We start from the raw sequence: 24,172 nt of genomic DNA, 5'->3' as shown, positions 1-24,172 counted from the left end.
TTTTGTATATCTCAAACCTTTCCCTCTTTTCTTAGTAGTGAAGTCCCAAATCTCTGTTTCCTTTCCTCAACACAGGTTGTAATATTTCTTTGGTTAAAACGATCTCTTATACAAGCATCTAAACCATAACTATACATTAATTTACTTTCAATTCTTTTGATTCTTCAGCTTCTGTTAAATAGCTTCCAATAACTTTCTTGCTTCCAAATTCCTTATTCACTTTAAGCTTGTCTTCAGATGATAACATAGGTGCACTACATGTAACATCCATCTCAACTAAATTCTTTTCATTTCTATTCTCATAGTTTTCTTGCATTATGATTTCCTTTCAATTACCAATTAAAGAGAGTTGCATCAGTGATGCTAGCTGTACTTTGTTCAACAAACTCAAGTTTAGAAAACTACCCAAAAAACTCACCATCATCAAGTCTATTCATGTTAATAAAGTCCCCCTAACTCTATTCATATTTCAATATTAAAAAAGACAAATCATGTAAGATATACTAGTAATTAGCATCATTATATTAATTAAAAATATAATCAAATAACTAAATATTTCGTAATCACTAAAATAAGAATTAAATATTGAAATAAAAAAAATATGAAATAACTATTTGAAATTTGAATAATGAATAAAAATATATGTAATAATATTTTTTTAGATAAAATGTTTATTAATAAATAATTAAGGTTTAGTGGTTAATTCAATTTTTCATATTGATAATTCAAATTCAAAATTACATGAATATGAATATTAAATAATATTTTTTAATATATATTTTGTATATTTTAATGTAATATGTATATTATGATTTTCTTCTAGTATTTATATTAAAAAAACCAAAATTACAATGTAGCAAATTGAATTTTATTATTTTTATTACTTTTAACTACAAGATCTCCCAACTTTATATTATTCTTAACCGATATATAAATGTTTACCTATCAATCCTTTACTTATTATAAATTGGATATTAACATAAATTTAACTTATTAAATAAGCATGTAAAATGTGTACAAACTTTTTTACATTACACCTATATTGGCTGTTATATTATTCTTAACCCATATGTAAATGTTTATCAACCAATCCTTTACTTACTATAAATTAAACATATTTTTACATTACACCTAGAAGACACCCTTATAACACCTAATTTAACTAAATAAATCATATGATAAATGAAATTACCAAATAATTAAGAAAAAAATGTATGGATTGCACATTCTTTGAATTTATTACCATTAAAATTGATTATCATTGGGAGTGTGTATTATTTAAATGAATACCCTACTTACTCAGTTTTAACTCTAAAATAAAATCTTCCTAGGTGCACTGTATTATGTCCTAATTGATTATCATTAGGAGCGTGTATTATTTAAATGAATACCTTACTCATTTATTCTAATTTAAAAATAAAATCTTCCTCGTTATATTTGGAAATATTCCTTGTTATATTTGGAAATTGTTGTGTGCATTGTATTATTATTATATTTAATTTTTATTTTTATTAGTGATATGATAAATTTGTGAGGTAATGATTTTGATTTTTAAACTAAAACATATAAATTCCTCATATAAAATGCAAACAAAAATCCCATATTATATATATATATATATATATATAATCTGTGGTGACAGTTCAATTGATGATTAATATGTGAACAGAAAAATGCAAAGTTCAAAAGCCCTTGTTATGACCAAGCTTAAGAAAACAGTGACAGACTGGAAATCATCAAAAATGTACTAGTTATAGCGTACTATACGCTGGGGAGTTCTTCGGAAATAACAAAAGAAATTATATATACTTTTTTAAATACAATAAGAATTACTCCCAATTTCTTTTATCTTTTTGTGTTTAATAAGGCTATATCATGAGAGTCTTTAGAGAAAAAAAACGTTGTCATGAAAGGTAGGGTATATTACCCTACTAAAACACCACGATTTTACCACGACTGATAGAATAGTCACGACATACATGTTTACGAAAATTGAATTTCATCAATCTCGATCCAATAACATACATGTCATTGCATTTTCCAGGACATTCCATTTTCATTTTGCGTTAAACATTCAAAATTTTCCAACTAAAACAGCGGTCTGCAATTTATTACACTCACACAAAAAACCTAATCTCAATAGCGGAAGTAGATCCATGCAGATACTCGATACATGACATTGCATTGTCAGTGTCATTGATACTCGATCCATTTTCATTTTGTGTTGAACATTTAATTATGTTTTTCAATAAACACGGCGGTCGGGAATTACAGTCCCAGAAAAACTTAAATCTCAATGGCAGACATAGATCCATGCAGATACTGGATACAAGCATTATCCATGTAATAACTGAAACAAATAAAATATGCAATTGCAGCACCAAGAAAAACGTAAACCATCCATCCATGCAGATACTCAATCCAAGCATTATCCATGTAATGACTGAATGCTTCTCGACATGTCCATGTAAGACCTATTATTATCTAACCGAATAGAAAACATATCCATGCAAATACTGCATGCAGATTCTCAGAAATAATTGCATCCCAACAAATGTTTCTCTGGATGTCAATGTAGCCCCTACCATTATTTAACTGCATTAAAAAAAACAAGTAATAACTACAGCTCAACTGAATAAACTATTCATCTACCAAAATTCTCATGCCAAAATAATAAGAGGCACTACCGCTCAGAGCTTACAAATGCAAGTAATTAATGTGGGAGATCCTTGCAGCTACTTCGCGGGTGACTTAGCTGATCCATTCGGAATTACTTCAGCATGGTCGGCAGTGGGATTGAGCTCATCCCAAGCTTCAATCCAAGTGACCATGGCATCTGCCAGCTTCTGGAAATACGGATCTATTACTCCAAGTTTCTCCCTTACCTGCTTTGACAGCTCAATGTAGCATTGCTGGACAGAGGTACATTCCTTTGGAAGTGTGGCAGATTGGAAAAATGGAATAATGTCCTCTTGCCAGAATATTCCCTTGTATTCTTTCTTCAAATTAACAAAAGGGTTACTGGCCTTGCTGTGCCAAATGTATGGCAGCCCTGTCTTCACACCCAATCCCAAGTGGTCGCAGATGACCTTGACACACCATCCTGCCCACATATCGTCATAGCGACCAATAGGCTGGCCATCACCCATCAAGCCAAAATACATGGCAGGGCCAATCAAGTCCCGATTGAAGGCCAAATTCATGCCACACATGGGGAAAAGCGTACCCTTTGGAATTGTCAAAACTGCATCAACATATCTGGTGTTGCGTTCGGAAGGTTTGACAAGCTGTGTGGGGGCATCGTAATCAGGGATATTCATCCAGAGGCCATGAGAAACTGCAGTGGGTGTTCCATGGCGAAGGCTGAAGGGGTACCCACGTACAAAATCTGCACCCTGTCTGTATGGATCATACAGTGTATTGAAAAAGAATGGAGTTGAAGGAGAAAGCAAATTCATAATGTGCTGCTGGAGAGCATTGATGTCATTGCCGGAGGGATCCTTGGCAACGAAGCAGTCATCGTCAATAGTAAAGATGTATTTCTTCTTAGAGACCATGTAGCCGAAGCAACGGCAGGCACTGTCCTTGAAAGAGATGCAGGAGGCCTTGGGGCCCAGGATCCTCTCGATATCATTTCTGTTGTACAGTTCGTAATCGAAACCCTTAGGCACACTGATGGTCTTCGACGGATCGCCATCCTGCACAATGATGAGGTGGTAGGGCTCAAAGAATGGCCTCCACATCTCCAAGAAATCCAAGTTCCGGATCGTGGGTATCACTATGTCCAGCTCCTCCTTCAGGATTGGGGTCGCAGCACTCGAAGTCGAAACTGCCATTGTTACTGGATCAACTGACCTACGTGCCAAGAAACCAGAAATGAAAGAAAATGAAATACACACAACCCAATCTTCCACAACCCCAAAGGACTTTTCCTCTCAATCTTGATTTGGTTTCTCTCCGTAAGTGTATATATAGGTGTGGAAGAGCATTCCCCGGCAAGGGGTTCAAGAGATTTGTTATCTGGGGATTCACGCTCTTGCCCAGACTCCGGAAGCCTGGGATAAATCACAATTAAAGTCTCCGGTTTTGACGGTAATTTTGCTTTTATAAAACTTGCTTTTAAAGTAAATTGTCCCGACTCCAGATCATCAATTTTATAAAAACTATAAAAGCAAAATATATTAAACGTAAAATAATCTAATTACCCTATATTAAACACAAATCATCAAAATCTAATTACCCAAATATATTAAATATAAAATAATCTAATTACCCTATATTAAACACAAATAGTTAAAGTCTAATCACTAAAAGCAAAACGTAAAATAATCTATTACCCTCTATTAAACACAAATAATCAAAATCTAATTACCCAAATATATTAAATATGAAATAATCTAATTACCCTATATTAAACACAAACATTAAATCTAATTACCTAACTATAATCAAAATCTAATTACCCAAATATATTAAATATGAAATAATCTAATTACCCTATATTAAACACAAATCATTAAAGTCTAATTACCTAACTATATGAAACATAAAATAATCTAATTACCCTATATTAAACACAAATCATCAAAACCTAATTACCCATGCTAGCCAAACTCATTAAACATAAAATACTCTAATGACCCCCATATTAAATGCAATCTACCAAACATAGAATGATCTAATTACCCCCATGTCAAACACTTCTCAACTCATCAAACACAAAATGATATAATTACCACCGCATCAAACGCCTCTCCAAAAGGGCTCCACGTAGTTGGCACTCCTTGTTGTTGGATTTTGCTAGCTGGCTTCTTTAAAGGGAAGGTTGCCATGACCCACATTTCCTCCAACGGGTGCGAACATGCCATATCATGTGCGCATTAAGTCAATGGGGTCAATGGGTGTGAACGTGCCATATTTAAGGTTGACAATATTTCACAATTATTTATGTAATATTATTATTTTTATCTATTTTTTTTTTTAATTAAGTACGTTAAGTTTAAGTTTAGGTATAGAAAAAAGTTTATTTATTAGTGGAGTGTTATCACTAGCATTGCTAATCTATTAATGGGATTTTATGAATAAAAATGAGATGGAAAAATGATATACCCACTAGTGGGATGCTATCACTATGTTTGCTAACCCATTAGTGGGATGCTATGAATAGGAATTAGATGGAAGAACGATCTACCTACCCATTAGTGGGACGCTATCACTATGATTGCTATTAGTGGGATACGTGGAATGTTATCACTATGATTGCTATCATCAGGTTTGTGGGATGCTATCATCCCTTGGCATAGTTTAATTCCCCTAAAAGTGTTTCCCACCCTACCTTTCTCCATGAGGTTTGACCCTGACACTTGGTGGAGATTAAACCCCACTCAAACCAACTGCGCTACATTTTATAGGTCTTCCACTTGAATTGTTACTTCCATATAATTTGATATTGCAAAGCCTTCTTTATGTAGGTATAGTGGTAATATGGTTTTTTTATTAAGGCTAACCATATGGAATTTGAACTGGCCACCTATAGCAAGGAGCGCCTTAATAGTACACTCATTCACCATCAATCCAATGCCCTATGGGCTAATAGTAATCAAGGTTGAACAAGCATTCAAATCAAAATATATTTTAATGGTAGATTACTCATAGCCAAAAGTTGCTTTAAGAGTAAGTCTAATTAAAAATTTGTGTTTGATAAGTAAGTATTCATCTTTTCTAATTTTTTTTCTAAGGGTTTTAATTTATTTTTAAAGGAACACCTAACATCTAATGAGTAATATTAATTATTGTAACAAAGTTGGTCCAATGCAAGAGTAAGAACCTTATTGACTTCTTTAAAGTTGGTAAGGATTTGTGAGATTTTTTGCTAAAGTGAATCGGTAAATCATTGGTGTAATTTGAGTGAGGCCCAATATCAAATTTAGCAGTTGCCACTATAACACCAAGAGTATATCCATCAACCCATATGCCATATATCTAAGGAATTTATGACTTAGCAAGATTCGAAACTCCACGCGGGAAGGAGAGTCCACTCCTTAAGCCTTATCACAACAGGACAAAGATGTCCTCTTGCGAGATTTGAAACTTGGTGGAGGTGATAGCGTCCCATTGTGCTTCTAGATTTTAACATACAAACTAAACATTGTTGAGGTAGATATCAATTTGGATCACTGTACCAATGAGACAAGGTAATAATTTTGACAGCATGAGAACATATAACTATGCTGGGAAACTAAGTTAAGGTTTGTTGAATTAAAGATTATTGCTCTTATGTTTGTCGATATGAGGGGATTTTAGATTTACAACCATTTTGGGAAGTCAACTCCAATATTTAAAGCCATTTGAAGCCTAATAGATGTTACTCATAGGAAAATTTTCGTTTTATTATATTTATCGAAGTATGTAATTGTAGAATAAATTTAGAGTGGTGGTGCTGTATGAATGAATCAGGTTGAGAATGGTGGCCATTACTTCATATGATTAAAACTTGGTTTTATTCCATATCTCTAATTCCTCTAAGCTTTAAAAGTAGGATACATTTGCAGTATGTATGATACTTTTCGAAAGATCTTCTAGGGCTCTTTATCCTACCAAGAATAATCAACGCATATACAGATGCAATTTTACTTTCCTAATAAAATTACAAGATTTTATTTCCTTGAAAAAAAACACAAAAAAAGGTGACATTTGCAATGGTTGTTGGTGTGCTGGCAACTCTCACTTTGTAGGCCATTGTCTCCCTACTTAAAGTGTATCACAGAAAACACAATTTTTCTTGTTGAAAACAAATTCAATGAGAATTCCAACAAAAAGTGAAGGCACTAGGGATAAGTGTTCCCTATCATGTAGATAGTGTTGTGAGAGCATTGTGAACTATTGAAGGGACGTCTATCAAAGATATGGATAAGCACATTCGATAAAAGTGTCCCGCTACTATGGAATGCAAATGCACTTGTGTAATTCAGCTTAGGTGCCTATGTTATGGAAACACGTTGTAACTTATACATCACAAAGATGAACCACATAGTGATAAACACTTTCAATAAAATCTAAGATGAATGCCTCTACTACAATGACAAAAAAATAGAAACTAAACTAGAGAAATTCAAAATATCACCTCTTAAATAATTGCATCTAAATTGGAACATTTTTTTTCCATTGAGGTATCCTTGGATTGGTGAAACGACATGTCTAGATTTGAGAAATCTAATATAAACATTGATCTACAACAAAAAATGATGTCTAGCCATATGATGTCTAGTATCAATGAAACAATTAAACAACCATTCATGTTGAGTACAAATGAATATTACAACATTAGAAAAAGAAGTTACAAAGAATAACAATCAATAATAAAGAATTAATGATTAAAAAGAAAAACAATCCAAACATTTCATTTTGCTTGTCCCTTACAACTAAAGCAATTTACCAAGGCTCATTTTATTTTTACAATAAGAAACTCCATAATTAACCTCTTAAAAGAAAGGAAACGTAGTCACACTTACTAGAAAATCCACATATAACCAAAATGACATCACAATGCATTCAACTTTACACTTACACGTCACAACAATGAATATGCTTCCACTAAATTTGAGTATACTAGATCTCTTAACAAATGAAAACGAACCACTTAATATAGTACTTATTGATGAATCATCATTGATAAGGTTTTCAATATTATATAACATGGAGAAAAGGCTTAGATAAATTCTACACGCTTCAACAACACCTTTCAAAAATGTCAAAATCATATTTTGTGGTGGCTCTATCAAGCATAACCTATCTATGATTCTTGGAGTTTTGAAAAGCCATGTTTGTCCTATGAAATGATGTCCTATAGCTTTTGGAGAGATATCATAAAATGTTTCAAGCTCAAACAAGTCATGAGGTAAGAGAACAAAATCTTCATATCTAGTTTTAACAGAATTAGGACATGTTCTCAAACACGAGATGATGTTAACTATATTCAAAGGATATTATCTCGAAACATTTGGTGAACAATTTGTTTACCCATCTATGTGGGTTCAAGTCTATGGAAGCATGTTATATCCAGACCATTAGTGATGTTTATGAAATAGTCGCGTTTGGTATAACAGTAGCAGCCATATTTTCAAAGATACCGATTCTCCAGGAATTCTCATTAATGTTAAAAAAACATGATGTTAACTATTTTAATAAACACTACTACAAATGTTCAACAAATGATCCAATTTGTAGTTTTCCCATAGGAACAAACATCTTGAAGAATATAAAGATAAAATGTTGGCACTCGTCCAATCATAAGCATATACATTAAAATCATATGATAACAAAACACATTCCATGTAAAAAAATGCCTTTGAAAACAAGAAAATGCATGTCTTCTACAATTGTCTTGAAATGATATATGTTTGTTGAGTTAATTGCAAGTAGCGATGTCATCAATATGGCTTAGTGAACGATGCAAAAGATATAATTTTTTCCATTATATAGAGCATTGATTTCATATTGTCTAATTGAATCCATAGACATAATAGTTGTCTTAGTTCAAAAACATGTAATGCAAATTTGTTCATGTCTGGCATGCCCCATCATTGGAATCTTATCATAAGAGTCTACAGACAAACAAAATAAAGAAATGAAATATCGTTTGTCCGAGAACAATTCCTTGTCTAGTTGATGTGTGGTCAAACAATACATAAATCATGAGGAAGAATGATGGATGGCTTGGTATTTGAACCCACTAGAGTTAAACAACGCGGACATGTGCACACAACAACCATTGTATCCATAAGCAAAATACAAAGAGAAACTTGAAGAAAGTTGGTGTTGAAAATTAACAGCTTTAAAAATAAACATATTACCAACTTGAATACGGCATGTAATCAATATCAAAATAGTATTTTCGCTAATATGCCTATTGAACGCACAAATCTTGCACATGGACGTTGAAGCTACTATTAAAGAGTATGAGCTCATGGACACTGGTGTATTGTGCTTCAAGAAACATTAACAAACTTAATTGCAACGAAGAGTATGTTTGCAAATAACTATTGTTATTAGTCAAAATTTTTCTTTCATGGATTTCCCAAGAAAATAAGTTGATAGGTAACGTCAATTATCAATTGGATGATGTTTTTCATCTCAATAATGGTATTGAAAAAAATGTCAGGGTAATGAAAGAACTAAGGAAAGAAATTCAATGCAACACCAAACTCTCCAATCCATGATATCTTAGTTTTCGATAATAGCATAATGCAGTGTGTGAATTATACACTTTAATACCGATAACAACCTACACTCTTAGAGGTACCATGGTGCAATCTACTTTTGTGGATTTTGTGTACATGCGTGACCTAAGGATAACCTGTTTACTGTTAGTTTCTATAGCATCGGATGTGTTCTCACCAAAAAATTTGGTGGAGAGGTTAGAATGCATGAGATCTCCAAAACTAAGAAATTGTTTCTGGGAATTCCACTTCAATATGGCTTAATTGGATTATTAAACAATTTTTAAAAATTTCGTGAGTCTAAACTTAGGGAATATGGTTAATTAATTAGAATTAATTAAGTCGAGGTGTGAATCATCTATAATTTCACATGGATAGATCCAGAAATGATCTCAGCCATCAATTAAGATTTAATCTTGGTCATTCGTGTCCCAACAGGAATACATAAGAAGGGATCTATGTGGTGATGGAGAGGGCATGAGAGTCACTTGGAGAATTCAATTTTCTAGAGTAGCAGCAGTTAGTTGCTGGAGAGTTCGAGCTTCAATGAGGCAACGAAGGTAGCGAGGGGCAGGGACGGTGGTCCGGATGACCTTTTCTGGATCTGAAAAGGTAGCGGCAAGGGGCCGAGTTATTCCCAGTGAGACAATGCAGAGGAATGCACAGTTTCTCAGAGGAGAGGAGTGTCGGATAAACGATTTACTTAATAGAGATAGGCATAACCAATTCCTCATAGGTGGTTCAGATGTTAGACGTCATAGGGTTTGTGCAGAGCAGCGTAGAGGCTAATGCACAAGGTCTGAGAGGACAGGTTTATGAAGAGAAGTTGTGTCGGGATTACTTGTGGAGGAAGGGTAATTCCCTCACATAATTTTTCCATATTTTTTTGTTTTTTGGATTACAACTTGAGCTTCCACAGTTTGTGCTCAAAATTTCACTACTGCATTGATTTTCCCAAGTTGGGTTCTTCCGGGGACATTTGTCCAAAAATAACGGTTTCCTTTTTATTGTGTGTATGTGCTAGTATTTTCTCAGTTTCCAACACTATTATTTCCGCAATTTTATTTGTGAAGGTTGCAGTGTGATTTATTCAGTTTTTATTGTAGTAAATATATTTTTAAATTATTTAACAATTAGAAGAATAATTTCGAGTTGCTGCAATAGGATTTCAGTTTCAAAATTTTCACATGGTATCATGTTAGGTCCCTATAATACTAGTGATTCCCCCATTACTATTGTCATTGTAGCCCTTATTGTTATTGTTGTGCCCCTGTTGTCCCCATATTGTTATTATTGTGCCCCACAGAAGCCCACTATTTCTATTGTTGTGCCCTTATATTATTATTGTTATGTCGGCTTTGATTATATTGTGACCCATTAGACTCCTATATGTAGAAAGGAGGTTTTTTCATTTGTATCATGGAAGAATGATTCATTTTGTGTAATGTAAATGAGGTTTCCTCCCTCGAAGAGGCTGATTTTGAAGTCATTGATCTATCTCTTCTTCTATTTTGTGAGCTCGTTACATAACATTTGGTATCAGAGCTTTGGATTCTAGGGTTTCGCTTCTCCATACAGGTCATCGTTGCATTTTCGCTATAAATTTTTTTTCTATGATGTTTCAGAAGCTGCAATTAAAACCCATTTGACCCTAAATCTCTATGAACCTCAGATATGAATTTTAGATCTTTTCTCGCTATATTTCCAGAGATAGGATCCAAGGAAATTAGGGTTTTCGCAGGCTCCCGAATTATATCTCAAACATGTTACGTGGGGAAAATCGTCATAACTTTGTCTCTGAGCATCTGATTTAAATTTTGTAAGAAAAAAAACACGAGACAAAAACAATTGAATAAAAGCGCAATAACTCACCTTAACTAAGCTTAATTGCAATCAAATTTTGTTAAGGTTGAGTTTTTACGTTATCGAAATCATGCTCAAAAATTTGTTATTGGTTTTATCTAGTGTTATCTCTTCAACTATGATGCAGGAAAGGAGAACTGTAAGGGCGCTTTATCTGCATGATCAATTGATGAATTTTTTATTGAGGATTGTTTTGTATGAATCATCAAGCATTCACAAATAATATTTCTTTATCTTTATGAAATGTTATGATTCAAACATAAATTGAGGAAATTGTTTTTTTTACAAATCGGATTTATTATCGCAATTGTGAAATTGGACTAACCATTTGAAACGAAGACACATCATGAAACTGTTAATTATGCAAATTTTTCGTTTGTAGCTAGAGAATTTGATCACTTCTGTTTGAACACAATTATGTTTTCTTTCCATATTAGTGCCATGTTTGTTTTCAGGTTCTATGATAATCGAAGAATTGAAGGAGGCTAATTTGTGCACGATTAGTTTTCTAAGACCAATTTCAAGAAACATGAACCAATTGAATCCATTTCTATCATCCATAAATTCCATCATTTTTCGTCTCCAAACTCACAAGCTATTCAATCACTTTCACTAAGCATCGTCATCGCCATTTTCCTTGTAAGTGTTGCATGTTTTCCACAACATTTTCCATAATTTCCATTCATTAACCCATTAATAGAGACATTCAACTCGCTTACATGCTGATTTTTCCTGTTGCTTTCTGTTCACTTGTTTACCCTCTTGTCATTTTCCTTTTCGTTAAATAAATCTTGCTTGACGCAAATTTTCATCTATAGACCTTCCAAAATCATCATTTCATACTCATTAGATGATGGGGGATTCATAATGCCTCCCTTCTAACAAGGCTTGGCCTATTGACATCAACACATTATCTAGCTTCAGGGCTAGAGTCCTTATTAATACCTTGACGCTTGTATGAATCAATGACAAGTTCTCTCGCCAACAATCATGGGAATACATCAATGTCCCTTGATCGTTGGATCTTGGAAGTGGCTCGACATCAGCTCATCTATTCGCACTTTGCAAGATTTACTTAGGTACCTTGGCACTCGTTGACATTAATGACACGTTTTCCTCGCATTGGTTAACGAAATTCATTAATGGCGGATAATCCAATGACTTCTCTTCATGCTCGACAACAACACATTTATTTGCATGACTAGAATTGTACCATCGGGTTTTGTAGCAGGTGAAGACTATATCATTTCAGCGTTTTGCAGTAGATACAACAGATTTAGGAGGAGAAATGAAGAATCCACTTTCACCACCTCATCCATCATTTATGCAACTAAGAAGCAGATGAAATTCTACATTCTATTCCATGATCCAGCAAAAGCTATAGCTTCTCTACATATGCACAGTTTTTCCACTTGCTAGGTAAGTAAAGGTATGTTATTTTCTAGCTTTTAATCATAGAATTCCTTGAATACTGAAATTATAATTTTTGGAAAATACTTCACCATATTTCCTTTCTCATTTGAAAAAAAAACTGTAAATACCTTTGGTTGGGGGGTGGGGGGGTGAGGAGAAGGGACATCCATTTATTATCACATCCATATCACTTCATTCCATCTCACTTCATTTCATCCTAACATACTTGTCCTAATCAATTATGATTGCATTATGGTTCAAAGTTTATGTGATTTGCAAATAAATGCCTAAATGATGAGCATATTGTATGGTTGATTTAAAGATGTATTTTTAAATATGTTCAGTGAATCTTGCTGCGCCAAAAGGAAACAAGGCATTGGTACACAAGAGCCAATACCAATTAAGATTTGGTTGTCACACAAGGACCAACCAAACATGTTGCAATTCAATGTATGATAAGGAATACTTTGCAAAAAGAAATGAAATTGTCAAATGCAAAGTTTAAGGACAATTAATAGAAGCCAAACTCATTCAAAAGTAAATCATGATTAAGAAATGCAGTAGATTGAATGAGGACATGCAATAACGTCAGTTGGGGGTATGTAGAGTCTCCAAAATGTCCTCAAAATATCATCCACTTTCACCTTTATTGCCACCATTTAACTCACATGTCGCAACTCCATAGCATATAACATTTCATTAGCCTCCATTTTCATGATTACATGGGGTTACCTTTGTGTTTTCCAAAAGCTAATGATTTCTAGTATTTTAAGTGAATTTATTGTTGAAACTTAGAAAATTGACATATACCTTCTAATAATTAAAAGTGGCTTGAGTTTCATGAGATGTGTAGGTCATTTGGAAGCTTCCAAGGTACCCTTATGTGGCCTCCAATGCTCAAATTCGAATTCCCTTCAAGATATGGAAGAAGATTTGCATAAAGGTCAAAGAGGATATGTGTATCATCATTACCTATTTGAGTTGTAACTCTATATGGGCCTCATAACTACCTATTTGAGTTGTAACTCTATGAGATTTTATAGGGATCTGGGGAAAGAATAATGGACCTCCATTAATGAGGTAGCTTCTTATGTTTTTGTATAAATAGGAGAGCCTCCTCCTTTCAGAGGCATGTGTAAAGTTGGAGATACTCGGGTGTTCAAGTTAATATTACTCATGTTTGAATGGAATTTAGATTTAGCACCATGAGCACGAGTGATGTTCACCTCTTTCTGGTAATGCTTGCATTGGGAGCCTCTCAAATCGCCATCTCTCATGCTTTTGGATTGGCCACCTATAATGTGTGAGAATTATTGTTTTTCATAGATTAAGATTTATACTTTCATAGATTAAGATTTATTTCCTTCATATCTTTTCCTATGTGAGAGGTTAAGAGTGATTGTTTTTTATTTTCTTTCATATCTCTTCCTGTGTGAGAGGTTAAGAATGACTGTTTTTGCTTTCATTTCATCTCATGTGCTTTTGATTATTTATTTCATAGGACCCTGATATGATAATGCACACATGATCCCTTAGAGTAGATTTCATTTCATGCAATTTCAATTCCGGCAAGTGTGGTATATTAATATTTGCTTCCTGCAAGTGTGGTAGATTAAGATTTCAATTCCTACAAGTGTGATGGATTAAGATTTCAATTCCATGCACTGTACTATAATTTCTTTTGAATTGATTTTGGAATTTGAATAGGTGAATTTGGTTTGTCGTTATTTGGTTTCGTAGTTATATTGATCTAAATTGAAAGTTAATTTCTAGCATATATAGTGCATGCACGCTTCAAAAGTTTTACGAAATTCCCGGGTTGACAATTAAATGATATGTAATTAATTTGCGTCAACACAACTACAAGGCTCTCCATGTTACAGGCGGTGGAGATTGGAATTAAGAAGCTGAAAACATGAAAGACAAAGGACTTGGTTGAACTCCAAGCAGAGTATCTAAAATGGGGAATGAACACTCTTGCACCACACATCATGGAAATATTCAATAACATCATTCAGCAAGGTCTCCCAAGGGACTGGACAACTAGACTAGAAATACCCCTTTTTAAAAGTGGAGGCATTAATAATCCTTCCAATTATAGAACCATTATGATCAATCCTTTGTTTGCAAATATTTTGGGTAACATGGTAGAAAATAGAATCCGTAACTGGGCAGAAGTAAAAGAAAAGAGGGCAAAAGAACAAGCAGGTTTTAGGCCGAAGCATTCTACAGTGTATCATGGTATCACATTGGGACACATTATTGAAAAGGTTTAGGGGGACAAAGAAGAAGTATTCTACTACTTTGTGGACTTCAAAAATGCAGTTGACACAGTCCCTAGAGATAAGTTGTGGTGTAGAATGGAAGAGCTTGAATTTCATTCACATTATAGATATGTTGTCCATAGAATTTATGAAGAGGTGAAAGTCAAAATTAGAACCTCAATGAGTATTTCAGAAAGCTTTAGAAGTGACATTGGAGTCAAGCAAGGTAGCACTCTATCTCCTGCTCTTTTTGGTTTATATATTGATAAACTTGAAGAGTGGCTAAATCTGCAAGGTGGAGATGGTTTTCGGTTGGGGGAGTTTGTGATAAAACTTCTTTTATATGCTGAAGATCTTGTTTTGATATCTAAATTGGGCCATGGATTGCAGATGCACTTATATGCTCTTGAGCATTTTTATAGAGGAGTGGGGATGTAAGTCAATATTAGCAAGACCAAAATAATGATTTTCTCTAACAAAAGGAAGCAGAGCCAGTGTACGTTCTTCTTTCAAGGCAACATTCTCGAAGAAGAAAATGAGTACAAGTACCTCGGGATTGATTTCAAAAATAAAAAAATTATTGGAAGGACCGCAGGAAGAAGAGAATTTCAAGAGGGTGGAAAGCATTATATTCTCTTCAAAACAGTTAAAGTGATTTTTTGACTCCTAGTTTGTCCAGTGATGCTATATGGATGTGAATTTTAGGTTGGCAACACTCCCGTCTTAAAATGGAAACAAATTGAGAAAATCCAAAAACGCTCGATCATGAGCAAGTTAAAAATAAAAAGTTTGGTACCTTATGAGATAATGTTGACTGAAACAGGAGTAACTCCCATTGAAGCAATTGCTATGGTGCAACTCAAAATATATCTTAAAAGAATTGAGCAAATGGGAGTAGGTAGATGGCTTAATGTTATTTTCAATGAAGGCATGAGTGAAAGAAAGAAAACATGGATGAGACAAAACCACACATGGATGCAAAAATTGAATATCTACCTCAATGTCTGTCCCACAAATAGAAAGGAGCTAAATGATTTCGTTATAGACAAGTTTCGTAAACGGGTATGGGGAAAAGAGTTGGGTAGAAAGAAGAAGTACTACATTAAGGAATTCAACCCTATGTGTAATCTCCAACAAAAGGAGTACATTAGAGATAGCATTCCGTGGAGGGAAAAGGTTATTATTTCTCAATTAATAGCCAACTCACATAAAACTCGGTGTGAAATAAGATGGTGGAAAAGACCTAAAGAAGCTTGGGAAGAACAGGTGTGAACATTTTTCACGTCTGGGGTAGTGGAAGTGGAAAAGCATTTCACTTTGGAATTTGATGCATTCAAAGACATCAAAGAAAGTTATGGGAATAGGTTAGCATCAGTTTGTTGGCATTGTCCTTTCAGCAAGGGGATTATTGGCAGGTTGGGCCAACTCATCAGTAGTTTGAATAAGAAAATGATTGAATTGAAAAAAGTGAAGAATTGGGAACTGATGGTCCCACCGACTATTTTTAGTCTCATGGATGTTAAAATATCATTTCATTTCATTTCATATACTGCCAACCCATTAATGTATCAATGTCACAGTATATATTGGTAGTTGAGGCCTTGGATCCAAGCTCACGAGGAAGGATATCAGAAGTTGAGCAGTATGTTGAAGTGACAACCTTCCTCTACATAAGGTTGCTCATGGCTGCACGTGACATAAATGTGTAGAGTATGCCGAATGGACACACACGTACCAAAGAGTATTGTATGAGAGAGAAAAATTTAGTGATGTGATAGAAATAGACAAATTGGAGAGTAAATAGTTTGGGAAAAGCTAGAGTCTTACATCTTCTCTTTTCACAAGTTTCCTAGGGAGTGCAAAGATCCATTCCTCAACATTTTTTCATTTTTCGTAGGTTGGTAGTGGGACATGGTAGCGGATATCATGGGAAGGACTGTTTTGGATAGGCTACAAGGTAGAGCACTTGTGACCAAAGGGAAAAATGGGATAGTCATTGTCGTACACATACATGATGTCGTTATGGAAATCAACAGAAGGAGAACAGAGGGGGTGAAATTCAACTTCACTATAATAAGGAATTTCTGTACTTTTTGGGAAATGAGGATGAAAAGCTATCAAATGTATGATCTTGATCCATTTATGTTTTATACCATGTCTATGTTATAACTAACCATGATGTAATCGAATGGAGGGGATTTGTTTTCGCTAACCAGAAATAATGGTATCATGTGTATCAACAGTGCTTTGTGCACTTAAAGTAATGTTTCATTGAAAAAATAAGTTACTAGATTATATTTCACTGACCATTCTTGCATTTGGAAACTTAAAACCAAACTCAGTAGAGGAACATTTAAAAGCTTTTTTTTTTCTTAAAGGACACAATTCTAATTCTACATCAACCTTTCACAGATGAAATGACTGAGATATTTAATTTATAAACCTACCAAGGATTTAAATCAAATCAATAAGGAAAATATACTTCAAATATTTAGTCCGTGTTTCTTCATTGTGCTTTTCTTATTTATTTTCAAAATAGAGCATTAATGATTTGAATATGATTTTCACATATCATTTGATTAATTTGCAAATGCCTTCAAACCTTAGGTACATGGAGATAATGGAAAATTATCAAGGAGCTAATGGGTTGTTAATTTGTAGATATAATAATTATCAAGCATTAATGAGATGATCAAAACCTAACTTATTTAGAATGACCAAAGACACAATACCTTTAAACATAATCCAATGCATCCTTGATCTCCTCTTTGAAATGGCGATCGATCCCTAGTCTCTCAACAATATCAAAAACTCACAAGCGTTCAAGTAGATCAAGCGAATATTGAAAAGGCAGTGCAATAACAAATTCTCCATTTAACAGTTTTTACAAATTATATATATAGAAAAGGGCCTTCCTGAAATAATATTTTCATCTTGATTCCATGGTTTTTGAATTTATTCAAGATGAAATTCAAGAATTCCAAACATTTTTTGTTCCTTGTACGCATGAAAACAACTGCAATAGATGTCGGCGAGCTGAGCAATGATCCATCCTTGGATTGAAGTTTGATTATTTTCTCCCAATCTATTGATTCTTGCAGGCCTCCCAAAGAATACAGTAATGTTGCTCAAAAAGGCATAGGGAAGATTAGTAGGAAGCTTGGTCCAAAGTATTATACAAAACCTACAAATTACCAATAGGGGATGATGCAAAAATTGTAGGTTAGCATGGACATCTCCTTATTGTTCCTACCAAAACTTCTCGTTAGAGTTCAAAAATAATATGAAAATTTGCATCTTGACATGCATGAAACATCACAACATGTTGCAACAGTTTCTTATAAACGAACTCAATCTCAGCTGATAGGGCATGTCTCTTCCCCTGCTCCTGTTTTGCTCGAAACTTCTCATTGATGAGATATTTAGTCTCAACTCCTTACAATTGTAGCCTCTAGACTAGAATTATGTTCCAAGGTCTCAACTATCATGGGATATCCTGTAATGGCCATCCCATTTAATCTACTCATCAAATAAAATAAAAGAACATGCTCACCTTGATAACTTACTTGTGCATCAATGTCCATATCAAATAATGGTGTCACTATTGAAGCATCATCTGATGCGTGTGAAAACTTTGCGATTTCAAATGGATTAGGTTGTCTAAATTGGATTTTTTGTATAGACTTTGGAACTTTTCATGCCACCCCTAAAAAATTTCAAAGTGAAATCGTTTTGTAGGCTTTTTCATGATTGCCTATATTACGTTTTTCTTGCCTATCCATTGATTTTCCTATCTATTTCTATTCCATGATGATAGGAACACAACACATGAATTTTCATTCAGAGGGATATCAAGTTGTTTATAGACTATGTTGATCTTCTAATATTTCTTGGTTTTGTATATCTCAAACCTTTCCCTCTTTTCTTAATAGTGAAGTCCCAAATCTCTGTTTCCTTTCCTCAACACAGGTTGTAATATTTCTTTGGTTAAAACGATCTCTTATACAAGCATCTAAACCAGAACTATACATTAATTTACTTTCAATTCTTTTGATTCTTCAGCTTCTATTAAATAGCTTCCAATAACTTTCTTGCTTCCAAATTCCTTATTCACTTTAAGCTTGTCTTCAGATGATAACATAGGTGCACTACATGTAACATCCATCTCAACTAAATTCCTTTCATTTCTATTCTCATAGTTTTCTTGCATTATGATTTCCTTTCAATTACCAATTAAAGAGACTTGCATCAGTGATGCTAGCTGTACTTTGTTCAACAAACTCAAGTTTAGACAACTACCCAAAAACCTCACCATCATCAAGTCTATTCATGTTAATAAAACCCCCTCACTCTATTCATATTTCAATATTAAAAAGACAAATCATGTAAGATATACTAGTAATTAGCATCATTATATTAATTAAAAATATAATCAAATAACTAAATATTTCGTAATCACTAAAATAAGAATTAAATATTGAAATAAAAAAAATATGAAATAACTATTTGAAATTTGAATAATGAATAAAAATATATGTAATAATATTTTTTTAGATAAAATGTTTATTAATAAATAATTAAGGTTTAGTGGTTAATTCAATTTTTCATATTGATAATTCAAATTCAAAATTACATGAATATGAATATTAAATAATATTTTTTAATATATATTTTGTATATTTTAATGTAATATGTATATTATGATTTTCTTCTAGTATTTATATTAAAAAAACCAAAATTACAATATAGCAAATTGAATTTTATTATTTTTATTACTTTTAACTTTATAAGGATACTTCAAGATCTCCCAACTTTATATTATTCTTAACCGATATATAAATGTTTACCTATCAATCCTTTACTTATTATAAATTGGATATATTAACATAAATTTAACTTATTAAATAAGCATGTAAAAATGTGTACAAACTTTTTTACATTACACCTATATTGGCTGTTATATTATTCTTAACCCATATGTAAATGTTTATCAACCAATCCTTTACTTACTATAAATTAAACATATTTTTACATTACACTTAGAAGACACCCTTATAACACCTAATTTAAGGTTCCGAAACATTAACTAAATAAATCATATGATAAATAAAATTACCAAATAATTAAGAAAAAAATGTATGGATTGCACATTCTTTGAATTTATTACCATTAAAATTGATTATCATTGGGAGTGTGTATTATTTAAATGAATACCCTACTTACTCAGTTTTAACTCTAAAATAAAATCTTCTTGGGTGCACTGTATTATGTCCTAATTGATTATCATTAGGAACGTGTATTATTTAAATGAATACTTTACTCATTTATTCTAATTTAAAAATAAAATCTTCCTGGTTATATTTGGAAATATTCCTTGTTATATTTGGAAATTGTTGTGTGCATTGTGTTATTATTATATTTAATTTTTATTTTTATTAGTGATATGATAAATTTGTGAGGTAATGATTTTGATTTTTAAACTAAAACATATAAATTCCTCATATAAAATGCAAACAAAAATCCCATATTTTATATATATATATATATATATATATATATATATATATATATATATATAATCTGTGGTGACAGTTCAATTGATGATTAATATGTGAACAGAAAAATGCAAAGTTCAAAAGCCCTTGTTATGACCAAGCTTAAGAAAACAGTGACAGAGTGGAAATCATCAAAAATGTACTAGTTATAACTACAAGCTAGGGAGTTCTACGGAAATAACAAAAAAAATTACATATATTTTTAAATACAATAAGAATTACTCCCAATTTCTTTTATCTTTTTGTGTTTAATAAAATCTAAAATTAAACTCCAAAATAATGATATGCCATTAATCACAATGAAAAAAAAAAAAAAAAATTATCTTTTCATCTGAACAAAAAAAATCAACTTTTTCATCTAATACAAAACTACCAACAACAACAAGGGTGAGACTACTACAAATCAATTTTACAAAACATAAACTATGTAAATCATAAATATGCGCATAACATATACAAATCAATTTTACAAAACATAAACTAGGTAAATCATAAATATGCGCATAACATATTGAGAGAAGGCTATGTCATGAGAGTCTTTGAATAAAAAACGTTGTCATGAAAGGTAGGGTATATTACCCTACTAAAACACCACGATTTTACCACGACAGATAGAAAAGTCACGACATACATGTTTACGAAAATTGAATTTCATCAATCTCGATCCAATAACATACATGTCATTGCATTTTCCAGGACATTCCATTTTCATTTTGCGTTAAACATTCAAAATTTTCCAACTAACACAGCGGTCTGCAATTTATTACACTCACACAAAAAACCTAATCTCAATAGCGGAAGTAGATCCATGGAGATACTCGATACATGGCATTGCATTGTCAGTGTCATTGATACTCGATCCATTTTCATTTTGTGTTGAACATTTAATTATGTTTTTCAATAAACACGGCGGTCGGGAATTACAGTCCCAGAAAAACTTAAATCTCAATGGCATAAATAGATCCATGCAGATACTGGATACAAGCATTATCCATGTAATAACTGAAACAAATAAAATATGCAATTGCAGCACCAAGAAAAACGTAAACCATCCATCCATGCAGATACTCAATCCAAGCATTATCCATGTAATGACTGAATGCTTCTCGAGATGTCCATGTAAGACCTATAATTATCTAACCGAATAGAAAACATATCCATGCAAATACTGCATGCAGATTCTCAGAAATAATTGCATCCCAACAAATGTTTCTCTGGATGTCAATGTAGCCCCTACCATTATTTAACTGCATTAAAAAAAACAAGTAATAACTACAGCTCAACTGAATAAACTATTCATCTACCAAAATTCTCATGCCAAAATAATAAGAGGCACTACCGCTCAGAGCTTACAAATGCAAGTAATTAATGTGGGAGATCCTTGCAGCTACTTCGCGGGTGACTTAGCTGATCCATTCGGAATTACTTCAGCATGGTCGGCAGTGGGATTGAGCTCATCCCAAGCTTCAATCCAAGTGACCATGGCATCTGCCAGCTTCTGGAAATACGGATCTATTACTCCAAGTTTCTCCCTTACCTGCTTTGACAGCTCAATGTAGCATTGCTGGACAGAGGTACATTCCTTTGGAAGTGTGGCAGATTGGAAAAATGGAATAATGTCCTCTTGCCAGAATATTCCCTTGTATTCTTTCTTCAAATTAACAAAAGGGTTACTGGCCTTGCTGTGCCAAATGTATGGCAGCCCTGTATTCACACCCAATCCCAAGTGGTCGCAGATGACCTTGACACACCATCCTGCCCACATATCGTCATAGCGACCAATAGGCTGGCCATCACCCATCAAGCCAAAATACATGGCAGGGCCAATCAAGTCCCGATTGAAGGCCAAATTCATGCCACACATGGGGAAAAGCGTACCCTTTGGAATTGTCAAAACTGCATCAACATATCTGGTGTTGCGTTCGGAAGGTTTGACAAGCTGTGTGGGGGCATCGTAATCAGGGATATTCATCCAGAGGCCATGAGAAACTGCAGTGGGTGTTCCATGGCGAAGGCTGAAGGGGTACCCACGTACAAAATCTGCACCCTGTCTGTATGGATCATACATTGTATTGAAAAAGAATGGAGTTGAAGGAGAAAGCAAATTCATAATGTGCTGCTGGAGAGCATTGATGTCATTGCCGGAGGGATCCTTGGCAACGAAGCAGTCATCGTCAATAGTAAATATGTATTTCTTCTTAGAGACCATGTAGCCGAAGCAACGGCAGGCACTGTCCTTGAAAGAGATGCAGGAGGCCTTGGGGCCCATGATCCTCTCGATATCATTTCTGTTGTACAGTTCGTAATCGAAACCCTTAGGCACACTGATGGTCTTCGACGGATCGCCATCCTGCACAATGATGAGGTGGTAGGGCTCAAAGAATGGCCTCCACATCTCCAAGAAATCCAAGTTCCGGATCGTGGGTATCACTATGTCCATCTCCTCCTTCAGGATTGGGGTCGCAGCACTCGAAGTCGAAACTGCCATTGTTACTGGATCAACTGACCTACGTGCCAAGAAACCAGAAATGAAAGAAAATGAAATACACACAACCCAATCTTCCACAACCCCAAAGGACTTTTCCTCTCAATCTTGATTTGGTTTCTCTCCGTAAGTGTATATATGGGTGTGGAAGAGCATTCCCCGGCAAGGGGTTCAAGAGATTTGTTATCTGGGGATTCACGCTCTTGCCCAGACTCCGGAAGCCTGGGATAAATCACAATTAAAGTCTCCGGTTTTGACGGCAATTTTGCTTTTATAAAACTTGCTTTTAAAGTAAATTGTCCCGACTCCAGATCATCAATTTTATAAAAGCAAAATATAGTAAACGTAAAATAATCTAATTACCCTATATTAAACACAAATCATCAAAATCTAATTACCCAAATATATTAAATATAAAATAATCTAATTACCCTATATTAAACACAAATAGTTAAAATCTAATTACTAAAAAGCAAAATATATTAAACATAAAATAATCTAATTACCCTCTATTAAACACAAATAATCAAAATCTAATTACCCAAATATATTAAATATAAAATAATCTAATTACCCTATATTAAACACAAATCATTAAAGTCTAATTACCTAACTATATGAAACATAAAATAATCTAATTACCCTATATTAAACACAAATCATCAAAACCTAATTACCCATGCTAACCAAACTCATTAAACATAAAATACTCTAATGACCCCATATTAAATGCAATCTACCAAACATAGAATGATCTAATTACCCCATGTCAAACACTTCTCAACTCATCAAACACAAAATGATATAATTACCACCGCATCAAACGCCTCTCCAAAAGGGCTCCACGTAGTTGCCACTCCTTGTTGTTGGATTTTGCTAGCTGGCTTCTTTAAAGGGAAGGTTGCCATGACCCACATTTCCTCCAACGGGTGCGAACATGCCATATCATGTGCGCATTAAGTCAATGGGGTCAATGGGTGTGAAGGTGCCATATTTAAGGTTGACAATATTTCACAATTATTTATGTAATATTATTATTTTTATCTATTTTTTTTTTAATTAAGTACTTTAAGTTTAAGTTTAGGTATAGAAAAAGGTTTATTTATTAGTGGAGTGTTATCACTAGCATTGCTAATCTATTAATGGGATTTTATGAATAAAAATGAGATGGAAAAATGATATACTCACTAGTGGGATGCTATCACTATGTTTGCTAACCCATTAGTGGGATGCTATGAATAGGAATTAGATGGAAGAACGATCTACCTACCCATTAGTGGGACGCTATCACTATGATTGCTATTAGTGGGATACGTGGAATGTTATCACTATGATTGCTATCATCAGGTTTGTGGGATGCTATCATCCCTTGGC

The 24,172-nt window shown here is 33.6% G+C and overlaps 2 pseudogenes; both read right to left on the bottom strand.

Moving 5' to 3' along the window:
- Positions 1–2,735: 2,735 nt before the first annotated feature.
- LOC149232243 (UDP-arabinopyranose mutase 1 pseudogene) lies at positions 2,736–3,836 on the bottom strand (annotated as a pseudogene).
- A 17,864-nt stretch (positions 3,837–21,700) lies between these two features.
- Positions 21,701–22,801, bottom strand: LOC149232242 (UDP-arabinopyranose mutase 1 pseudogene; annotated as a pseudogene).
- Positions 22,802–24,172: the final 1,371 nt, after the last annotated feature.

The sequence above is a fragment of the Pinus tabuliformis genome, chromosome J (assembly GCF_031772625.1).
Source record: "Pinus tabuliformis cultivar Carrire ecotype Pingquan chromosome J, CPIR1, whole genome shotgun sequence".
In the NCBI taxonomy this organism is placed as follows: Eukaryota; Viridiplantae; Streptophyta; class Pinopsida; order Pinales; family Pinaceae; genus Pinus; species Pinus tabuliformis.
The sequence above is the reverse complement of the archived record's forward strand: the minus strand, read 5'-3'. Positions and strand labels throughout refer to the sequence as shown.